Consider the following 12,344-nt stretch of genomic DNA (forward strand, 5'->3'; position numbering starts at 1 on the left):
TCACAAAATTAATGTGTGCCTTTCAGTTGGATTTTCTTGACTAATGCAGTTCAGCATTTTCCATTTCTGAATGTGTTGTTGCTAGGAAAAGTAACAATTTGACAGGAGTACAAAAAAAAAGGGGGAAATGTTATGAATCAATATTTTGCTTTCGGCTCTTAAAAATAGCACCATGGTGTTTGAATTTTCAAGTTACTAAATTCCTTTATTGATTTTCAGTTTTAACTGCGTGGATTGGTAGGCTTTGTGATTCTGAACCTGACTTCTCTATTGAGTTATGGTGTCTTGAGCAACTGGCTAGTTGAGCCTCTCTTTATCCATCTGTAGTTTGAACAGAGCTTTCTCTCAATGTCCTAATGAGGTTGTGAATTTAACATGTTGGTTTTATATATAAGACACTGTCAATATCCCCAAATCTTGGTAAGGCAAAAACTATTAAATTTAATATTTTTTTCCTGATTTTGCATAATATAAGCTCATTGAAAATCAGTTCTGTACCTCTTCCCTCCATGAAAATATGTAAGTTAAGCCTAATATAACACAAAATTTACATGCTTTTTATATATGCAATTATTTCAGTTTTTATTTATTTTTTTATTCTAAAATTCTTAGTAAGATATTATCCTTATCTTTCTCTCTCATCACCCAAACTCCCGAATATATTGACCAGAGAAAAATAAACTACATCTAGAAACTGGGGATAAGTGTTTATAGAAAGGATTTTTAGCTTAGGAGCAGTAAAAAATGACATCCTGAATGCAAAGGAAGAGAATACAACTTAAAAATATTGCCTACAGATGTAATTGTAGACACTTGCTTTGCACTTGCAATAAATTTAATATCTTTAATATTAAATATTAAAGGTAAGAGAGATTACATATTAGCATGAGGAATTGGGAAGAAGAGATAGGGAGAATTAAATAGGAGCTAGTAAGATTAATTTTAGAAAAGTAAGAAAATAAAGTATAATACTAGAATTAATATGTGCAGAAAATAAAAGGAGCAGTTTGGAAAACAAACTTGGTAAGTTCAACTAGAGTACAGAAGGACAGGTTAAGAGGCAAACATATCTATAGAGATGGTGACAGATATATGGAGATTAGAGTAAGTGTAACAGACAAAACCTATAAAAGATGAAAATGATTCTGACAAATGAATGCCTCTACTGAAACAAAAGGACTCATTATTTCTTTATTCTAAAGAAATTATATTTAAACATAAAGAGATCTTGGAAGCATCTAATCAAAAATAATAGAAAAAAGAACTATCAGATGTGTTTCAGACTTTTCCTCTCTAACAGTGTTGATGATATGACACCATGAAATAAATGTTTCCTGGGGAAAAGGCCTTAATCCAATAATTTCACAACAAATTGTCATTCATAGGGGAACAAACAAAAAGGCTGAAACAAACTACTGAAAGAGTAGTTCAGTTATGTAGATTTCCTGAGAGGAAAAAATAACCAAAGACTAATTAGCAGTCAGCTAAGAGATGAATTGAAAACAAACAACTTAAATAGAGTTAGGTCACACTTTGAGGAAGATGGGTAGTAAATTCAAAACCAAGTAAATTTCCATTAAGTAAAATTATTTGTCATAAGTAAATGCAAATGAGAATATGAATATCATACATAATTATTGAAAGAGAACATTTAAGATGTACAAAAATAAATTTGGTCTAGAGGGTAAATTATATAGATTAAAACAGAAAATGGTTGGAAACAAATTAAAAAGGATTAATTTCCCTATTTCATATAAGGGAGTCAACAGATATTGATAATCAGAGAATATTTGACTATGCTTAGAAAAATCTTTGACTTGAAAAAAGATAGTTAACATACATTATTAAAGAAAAAAGATTTTAGAAATGTCAAAAATACAAAGAACCAAAATGTAAAATAATAAAAAACCACTTATTTATTATTCAAGAAAATAGATAAAACCAGGTAAAATATAGGTACTAAAAAATAACTGGGATTTTTTTTTTAAGTTCTTCTGCTAGCTTTAGGCTTTGTTTGCTCTTCCCTTTCTAGCTTCTTTAGGTGTAAGGTCAGGTTGTGTATTTGAGACTTTTCTTGTTTCTTGAAATAGGCTGTATTGCTGTATACTTCCCCCTATAACTGCTTTTGCTGCATCCCAAAGGTTTTAGACTGCCATGTTTTCATTTTCATTTACTTCCATGTATTTTTTTTATTTCTTCTTTAATTTCTTCATTAACCTATTCATTTTTTATTAGGATGTTCTTTAACTTCCATGTATTTGTGGTCCTTCCAAATTTTTTCTTGTGGTTGACTTTCAGTTTCATACCATTGTGATCTGAAAATATGCATGGTATGATCTCAATCTTTCTGTACTTTTTGAGGTATGTGATCTGTTTTGGAGAATGTTGCATGTGCACTCCAAAAGAATGTGTATTCTGCCGCTTTAGGATAGAATATTCTGAATGTATCTGTTAAGTCCATCGGTCCAGTGTGTCATTCAAAGCCATTGTTTCCTTGTTGTTTTTCTGCTTAGATTATCTGTCCATTGTTGTAAGTGGGGTGTTAAAGTCCTCTATTATTGTATTTTTATCAATGAGTTTCTTTATGTTTGTTATTAATTGATTTATATGTTTGGAGTCTTCCAAGATGGGGGCATAATATTTATAATTGCTAGATCTTCTTGTTGGATAGACCCCTTAATTATGATATAGTACCCTTCTTCATCAGTTATAATCTTTGGTTTAAAATTTAGTTTGTCTGTTATAAGTATGGCTACTCTGGCTTTCTTTTGACATCCATTAGCATGATAAATGGTTTTCCATCCTCTCACTTTCAATCTGCAGGTGTCTTTAGGTCTAAAATGAGTCTATTATAGGCATTGCATTTTGATACCCTACATCTTTCGATTGGAGCATTTAGTCCATTTACATTAAGAGGGAATATTAACAAATGTTGGCAAGAATGCAGAGAAAGGGGAACCCTCTTACACTATTGGTGGGAGTGCAAACTGGTGTAGCCACTCTGGAAAACAGTATGGAGGTTACTCAAAAAGTTAAAAATATAGCTAGCCTATAACCCAGGAATTGCACTACTAGGTAGTTACCTGAAGGATACAAAAATATCGATTCAGAGGGGTACATGCACCTCAATATTTATAGCAACATTATCAACAATAGCCAAATAATATATATAATGGAATATTATTCAGCCATCAAAAAGAGTGAAATCTTGCCATTTGCAATGGTGTGGATGGAACTAGAGTGTATTATGCTAACCAAACTAAGTCAGAGAAAGGCAAATACCATATGATTTCATTAATATGTGGAACATAAGAAGCAAAACAGATGAACATAGGGGAAGGGGAGAAAAAAAGAGAAAGGGAGGGAAACCATAAGACACTCTTAACTATAGAGAACAAACTGAGGGTTGATGGAGATGGATAGGCTAAATGGGTGATGGGTATTAAGGAGGGCACTTGTGATGAGTACTGGGTGTTATATGTAAGTGGTCAATCACTAAATTCTACTTCTGAAACCAATATTACACTATGTTTAACTAACTAGAATTTATTTATTTTTTTTTTAATTTTTTTTTTCAACGTTTATTTATTTTTAGGACAGAGAGAGACAGAGCATGAACGGGCGAGGGGCAGAGAGAGAGGGAGACACAGAATCAGAAACAGGCTCCAGGCTCTGAGCCATCAGCCCAGAGCCCGACGCGGGGCTCGAACTCACGGACCGCGAGATCGTGACCTGGCTGAAGTCGGACGCTTAACCGACTGCGCCACCCAGGCGCCCCTAGAATTTAAATAAAAACTTTAAAAAAGTAAATAAAAAATAGTTTAAAAAAGCTCTATGCTTTATATAAAAATGTTACCTAAAATAAAATTATGGAGAATAATTAAAGAGTAATGTCTATGTAAAGTTAATAGACAAAAGCCAGGGAATAAAGTACTTGATATTAAATTAACATTAGTGTAGATTTCAAGCCATTATTTGAGTATAAATGCAAGGCAAATAACCATTAAGCCTTATTACTTTACATTGCAAGAATGTTAGAAACTGCAATGAAGTATGGATGTCATGAACTTTATTTGATGAATAAACATATAGCTTAAGATATAAATAAAAACTATTATAAATACAAAGGATATATAATCATGATGATAGTACAAATGTTACTATATGAAATCTGTAAGTTTTGACAGATGAAATAGGAAAAATAAACCAAGAAAGTAGAATATAATAAAACAATAATATTGGTTTAATAGAAACCTATCTAACTCAACAACTTACATAAACAAAATATATTTTCTCTTGGGTTGGCCTAAATGTTTTTTATAAAACTTATCATGTGTTATACAACAGAATCTCAATAAATTCCCCAAATCATAAATTTTGTAAGGTTGTATTACCTGGCCAAACGGCAACAAAAATATTAACAATATCAATAATAAAGAATATCGACAACAAAAAAAGGAAATTTAGATAAGACACTCTCTTACTATGTTATTGTCAGGAAGTAAAACATGAAATTACACACTAGTTAAAAAATAATGATAGCAAAAACGTTCACACAATGTTTTCTGGTAAATGAAGAATATTATAATCCAGAAGTAAATTGTTTGTTTAAACCATTTAGTTATTAAACAAATTAAGTCCACAAATGAAAAAATTCAATGCATGGAGTAGATAAAAACAAAACAATAACAGAAGGAATTACTGAGAATAAATTTAAGAAAAAAAGCAGTGAAAATAAGCTCAAGAATTGGTTCTTTAAGAAAAAACATTGATAGCCTCTAACTAACATGAAATGAAGGAAAAACACTCAAAAGGCACAATTGATGGCTGAAGTTTCCTTCCTCAAAGCATTCTTCATTTGGCTTTTATTATGCTCCGCTGCACTGGATTTCCTTATAGTTCCTTGGACACCCTTTGTTTCCTTTGAAAGTTGCTTTTCCTCTGTGAACTCCAAATATTGGAGCTCCTCACTGCTGGTCCTTAGCCCTCTTCTCCCATGGATTTGAACAGCACTCACTCATCTGTGATTTCCAACCTTACATTCCCACTCCAAGTCCATTCCTTGAAATGTGTATATTTAGCTCTTTATTTGGTACTTTTTCTTAGAGGTAAACCAGGTATTTCACTTTTGATATATGTGCAGTTGAACTCTTGGTTGCCTGCTTTCCCTCAAACATGTTCTCAACTCTTCTTCCCTATCTCAATAGAAGATATAACAAAGAGATGTTATCTCTTAGTTTTACAGCTCAGAAATCTCAGTCTTTATTGTTTTACCTTTTCCTTTTTTAAGCAAGTCTTTCCATATTATATAACCCAATGAATTCTCTTCTCATCTCTTCAGCCCCACCCTGGTCCATGCTGTGAGTCCCTCTTGCCTGGATTATTGCAGTAGCCTCCTTACTAGCCTCATTTTCACACATGCCTTCTCTACACTATTCTAAACACAGCAGTGACAGAGGGTTGTCTTTTTAATGAATATATATTCAAAATTCATTGCTGGATTGCCAGTGCTGATAAAATAATGTTTAGCCCATAAACTAATCTGCACAAAAATATTTATAGCAGCTTTATTCTTAACTGCCCAAACTTGGAAGCAATCAGCATGTCCTTCAAGAGGTGAATGGATGAACAAACTGTCATACATTCAGACAGTGGAATTTACTTCAGCGATAAATAGTAATGAGCTATCAAACCATGGAGACACATGACAAAACTTTAATTGCGTATTGCTAAATCAAAGTATCCAGTCTGAAAAGGCTACATATTGAATGATTTCAACTATATGGCATTCTGGAAAAGGCAAAATTATGGAGACAGTAAAAAAATCAGTGGTTGCCAGTGGTGGGAGGGAGAAAGGGATGAATAGATAGATAGATCACGGGAGTTTTAGGGTGATGAAATTATTCTGTATGACACCGTAATGACGTATACATGACATTAAACATTTGCCAAAACCTGTAGCAAGTACAACACTAAGAGTGAACCCTAATGTAAATTATGGATATAAATAACAATTCATTATGATTTATTCATAATTGCCCAAACTGTCATCATTTGTAACAAACGTACCACACTAATGTAAGATGTTAATAATAGGGAAAGTTGGGTGGGAGGTTATGTGAGGTGGTGACGTGGGGGAGCAAATGAGGGTGGGAGAGAAAGGGGTTATCGGGGAACTTTCTTTACTTTCTGCTTAACTTTTATTGATAAACCAAACCTGTTTTTTTTTTATATTTAAATATATATTATTATATTTATAAACCAAACCTGTTTTATTTATAAACCAACTTTTATAAACCAAAACCTGTTAAAATGCAAAGTCTAGTAATTAAAAAAATTATCTAGGGGCGCCTGGGTGGCGCAGTCGGTTAAGCGTCCGACTTCAGCCAGGTCACGATCTCGCGGTCCGTGAGTTCGAGCCCCGCGTCAGGCTCTGGGCTGATGGCTCAGAGCCTGGAGCCTGTTTCCGATTCTGTGTCTCCCTCTCTCTCTGCTCCTCCCCCGTTCATGCTCTGTCTCTCTCTGTCCCAAAAATAAATAAACGTTGAAAAAAAAAATTAAAAAAAAAAATTATCTAAACTCTTTACTGTGATTTACAAAATGCTTATGATACATAATCTCATTCTTAGATATGGATGACTGAATTATTCTGCATTGTACAGAAAGAACTATGTACAGTCATTTACAATGTTTCCTTCTGAACTGATTGTTGCCAGTACCCAATCTCCTTTATAGGAATTCTCCAGTAGCTGTTGAAAGACCTGCATGCTTCATTTACCTGCCTGGCTCTCCAACGTCCTCACAAGGCCCTCTCCACATCACCTGGGTTTTAGTCACCTTGCACTTCTTTCAATACCTCAAATACAGGGGGGTCTGTCCTGCCTTGGAATATTTTGGGATTTTTTTTCTTACTTCCCTTCACAGAACTTGTTCTTCCTAGTCTTCTAGGTCTGGATTTAAATATCACACCATAGTGAGGTCTTCCCATACTTCTCCATCTAATTTTGAATTTCTCTTAGCCCTGTAATCCTACCCCAGTTGTTTTCTCTTACTGTAGGTTGTTACCTTCGTAGTACTTATAACAATTTGTAATTACTTGTGTGCTTATGTGTTTGGTTGTTCTTACCCACTAGACTGTAAGATCCTACAGGGCCTGAAACCGTATATGTTTTGTTCATCCATGCTCTGACCAGTGTCAGGCAGAGAGTAGCTGGTCAACAAGGGGGCAATTGATGCAAAAAATGATTCTAAGATCAGATATGGAGTGACTGTGATGAGCAACTTTTATTCTTATTAATTTGAGACAATTTGCTAGGAAAATGTGAATGTTTAAATAATTCAATAGGGAATAGAAAATCTGAATATTCATGGAATAATTTGAGAAGATTTTTAAAGGCTAACTCTGAAGACGATACCAGGCTAATATTTGAGGGTGTTTTCCCCCAATCCTATAGTTCCTATATTATTTAAAATGTTATTGAACTTTGAAAGATATGAATTGATTCCCAATTCATTTTGTGAATTGCAAAATATAGCTAGTTCACATAAGAATAAAAATTCAAAAACCCTAAATAAATAATGGCAACTCAAATACAGACTGTATTAAAATAATAATATGCTATGAACATTTTATTAAGTTTAGAAAAAGATGGATTGATCCCCAATTCATTTTATGAATGTGAAAATAGCTAACTCACTTAAGAATAAAGATCCAGAAACCCTAAATAAATAATAGCAACTCAAATACTGCATTCTATTAAAATACTAATACACTATGAACATGTTGGCCTTATCACAGACATGCAAAGAAAATTTAAAAGCAGAAAATTTATGAAAACAATTCATCATATCAAGAGATCAAAGAAAGTGGAAAATTATGTGATCATTGCAAATAATGCTAAAAAGGCATTTGATAAATTCAACTTCAATGTATAAAGAACACTTTTACAAAGTAGGAATAGAAGGATATATACTTAGCATGATAAAAACTCTTCTAAACCTGAAGCGCATGTTTGAACTAAACGTCAAAAATTAAGGAAAGTATAGAGTAATATTTGAGAGCACATTTTACATCTATAAGTCTCAGTTTCCACATCTGTAAAATGGAGGTAAATAATAGAATTTTCTTATGGGGTTGCTATTATTATATCATATGATAATTTGTAAATAGCTTTACACAGTACCTAAAAGATAGTAATAGAAATTAAATTTGTGTCTGTTTTCCTTCTACATAATTAAAATATTAAGGGTAGTTTCATTGTGAATGAATATATAGAAACTTAAGGCAACTTACAAGGAAAGGAGTTCATCAAGACAGCCCAGGAAAGAGAGTGATACTAGGTTTTTCACTGCGAGAGTGCAGAGAGCAAAGCTAACGAGGAGGAACCTTGGATCTAGATGTTCACATTCCTAAGCCTTAACACTGAATGGCCTCATAGTAAATCCACAGCCTTGGGGAAGCTGATGCCAGTGGACTAGAAGAAAAAAAAAATATCATGAAGGTTACTTGGAGAGAGTCCAAGGAATTGACTCTGGTTTGCCTGACCTTATCATACACCATGAGACTTCATCTGGCACCTTGAAGATACTGCCTGAGTGCCATTCAGTTATGGTTTGAGGTAATTTTGTGCTATTTTGGTGCTTTAAAATCTCATGCTCCAATTGATTCATTTCTCTAGGGACGATGTTTCTGTGATACATCCCAAGATGCTGGTGAACTCAAAGAGGACTCCCACTTGCTACTTATCTAGCAAGGTAAGGAATGGAATAGTTTCTATTCTAAGATTTTTAGGTTCAAGGCTAGATGAGAGCATATTGGGCTGGGGATGATGGAGAGCTGACATCCTTGTGACAAATATTATGTGCCTGTTAATACAAGTAAGCATGTGCATTATTGTTGTTTAATTTTGCCTTGGAATTTCCATCCAAGGAAATGATATAAGAAAAAGAAACTATAAAAATATTGAAAATACAATTATTTTTAAATGGCAGTGTTAGTTACCTAGAAAAATCTAAAAGAATTGACTGGAAAGCCCTGAGGACTAGTAATAGAAACGGAGTTCGATAAAGGTACTTCTCACAAAATATATAATACATAAATTCACATAGTTCTTATAGATTGACAATAACCATTTAGAAAATATAACAGGAAAAATGCCATTCAGAATAGCAACGTAAATTTAAGCCTAAAACAAAATCTGGAAGACCCACATAAAAAATTCTACAAAACATTTACTGAGACACTTTAGAAGAGTTAAACAATTGAAAAGACCTACCCTGTTCTCAGATAGGAAGAATAAAGATTTTAAAGATATCAGAGTTCCCCAAGTTTATCATAAATTATGTAATGCAAGTAGTACAGTGCATTTTTGGCTGTATCTGATGAAATGATTTTGAAATTATGGAATACAACCAGCTATATAACAAGGAAGGAAATATTAATCTAGAAAGAATAATGTGTTTAATATTTGCACTACCAAATATTAAAATGATCGATAAAGCTACACTACGTCAAAATTAACCCATGGAACAAAATAAAAATCTAAAATTAGACCTAAGTGTATGTTAAAAATGGTACAGTAAGCAGAGATTACATGAAAAGTAGTGCTAGAAATTTTGGCTAATTAGTAATGAAAACAAGAAAAATCATACCTTAAAAAATGAAATAAGATTTAGATTTTATATGGTTTATATATTTAAATATAAAAATTGGGTTCTAGATTAATATTTATCTGAATAAATTATGTGGAAGTCTTTTCTAAACTTAAAACAAGTCTTTTTAGAACCATGAAAAAGATTGATAGTTTAGATTCTATAACTATTTGAAGTTCTCTATGTCAAAATTTACTATAAACAAGGTGTTTATAGTGGAGCTGGGGAAAACCTCTCCCCCTGAGAGACACTGAGCTGGTCAAAGTGAGCAAAGACAATTATGTAAAGTCTCTGGAGATGGATCAAAGGGCTTATGACACATTAAGGGACATTTATTCGGCAGAGGTTACAGAATCTTGCATGAGAACATGGCATTTGTGCTCAGGACTGCACCTATTGCCTCACAGCTACATGTTCCAGAAAAGCGGTTCCAGCAGGCTGGGCAGTGGAGTGGCAGGTCTCAGCTCTCCTACATTTCTTGAGTGGGAGAACTATTCCAGTGGATTGGTAGCCAGTAGACATTGGCAGATCCCCTTGCCCCAGCTGCATGCTGCAGAAGGCCTCTGTTGAGTAGGTGGTGGCAGTGCCCATTACCCTACTCCCAATTCTTGCCAGGTAGGTGGTACCTGGTTGGGAAAGCTGGAGAAAAATGTAGTCATCCAGTTCTGCACAGTTCTGTATTGCCCAGCTCCAGGAGGCTTGGCAGCGAAATGTCAGGTTCCATCTTCTCCCACCTCCTAGGACAGAACAGCTATTTGGATTAGATTTGACTACTGGTAAAGTTTGGCATCTTCCATGCTCTGTGACCCTGGGCTGCAGAAGACATGAAGAAAATTCTCAAAAGAGATACTTGAAATGGCCACTAAATACATACAAGGCATTCAAACCTTTTTGGTGCAAGTTAAAACAACAGTGAGATTCTATTTTTCATCTGTGAAACTGGGAAAGATTAAAAATTTATAATACTCATTAATGGGGAATGGGATATGTGGTCTTCCATTGCAAACACTTGATAAATTTAAAGGCTTATATAATAGCATTCCTAGTACTCACATAATTATTTTCTGGGGGTGTTGTTGTTTCTTCTTTTCTTTTTAAGTGACCAAAAAGGATTTGTTGTCCTCCTATGTTATTATTAAAACAATAGCAACAAAGAAATGAAATCATCAGTAAGCATTTTAGATGTTGTCAGTTGCCTTTTTTTTAAAAGACCTATACGATTACTTTTCCATATGTATCTTAGATCATAGTAATACCTGTAAGTGATATTTAGCCACTGAATGAGTTAGAACAATCGTTCCCTTTATGCTTGTCTTTATTTAGATGTGAACAATCCTGTAACAAAGGTTATTAGCTGTTTTCATTGATAACTTAGCTGTTCTTACAAATGTGATACAAATGTGCCACTAGTAGCACTAAATAAAAATTCCTCCTTATTATGAAGAGCAAAAAAATGGTGAAGAAGAGAAATGAATTATTGGGGGCAGGGAATACCCCCAGGTTTTGTTTTGTGAGTTGTTGGAAATATAAATTATTTTGTAATGTAAACACTTATGTCCAGGTTAAGCAGTGTCATCTTTTCACTGCATTCTCTTACTCTTTCAGTCAACCAGCCACTTGACCCTCCTCAGTATCTCTTAGCAAATCAACATAGGATGTGTTTCTTAAATGACTCCCCAGCACACACTCACTGGTGGCTGTGGAAGATGAAAACTGATAGTAGGGAGACATGAACAACCCACATCTTGATCATGGATCTTGTGCTCTGGCTTTCAAAGTTGTCACTCAGTAGCTCTACTTAGAGGAGTGAGGGAAATTTAGAGTTTTTTAGACTAAATTCTTTTTTTTAAATTTTTAATATTTATTTATCTTTAAGAGAGAGAGGGAGAGAGAGAGAGGGATGGAGGGAGAGGGGGAGAGAGAGATGGAGACACAGAATCTGAAGCAGGCGCCAGGCTCTGAGCGTCAGCACACAGCCTGACACAGGGCTCTAACTCACGAACTGCGAGATCATGACCTGAATTGAAGTCAGAGACTTAACCAACTGAGCAACCAGGTGCCCCAGACTAGTTAAATTCTTAACAAAAGTCTCAGTTTGATTTTTGAATTCAGTAATTATCCAACAGAATATATAATTCTATTTAATTAAAAACCTTTGTATCTCATAAGAAAAGTATGATACAGAAAAGATTAATAACCTACTCAGTTATATTTACCAGTTTAAGAATATATATTACCCAGTTTAAGAAATATATTATTACTAATACTGTTGAAGGTCCATGTATTTCATAGTACGCATATCCTTCTACAACAGTTCTTTTTTTCTAACATTATATTTGTGTGATTCATTCATATTAATATATGCTGCTACTTGATTTTCACTGCTATGTAGTATTCCATTGTATACATCTACAAGAATATAGTGATCCATTCACTATTGTTGAATATTTAGATTGTGTACCCATACAGTAGGCTACACACAAATATTAGTGGCCTAAAATAAAACATTCATTTTATACTGATGAATTTTACTCATAGCTCACATTCATCTTGGATAGGACCCAGACTGACAGGACCTCACCCATCTGCAATATTATATCACTATGGTAGGAAAAATTACTGAGGTGAATCATATACAGTCTCTTAAAAGCTTTCACCAAGAATTGACCCATGTTCCTTCTGTTCAAATTTTA

This window comes from Puma concolor, chromosome D4 (genome assembly GCF_028749965.1).
Source record: "Puma concolor isolate L17-30 chromosome D4, mPumCon1.1.hap2, whole genome shotgun sequence".
Lineage (NCBI taxonomy): Eukaryota > Metazoa > Chordata > Mammalia > Carnivora > Felidae > Puma > Puma concolor.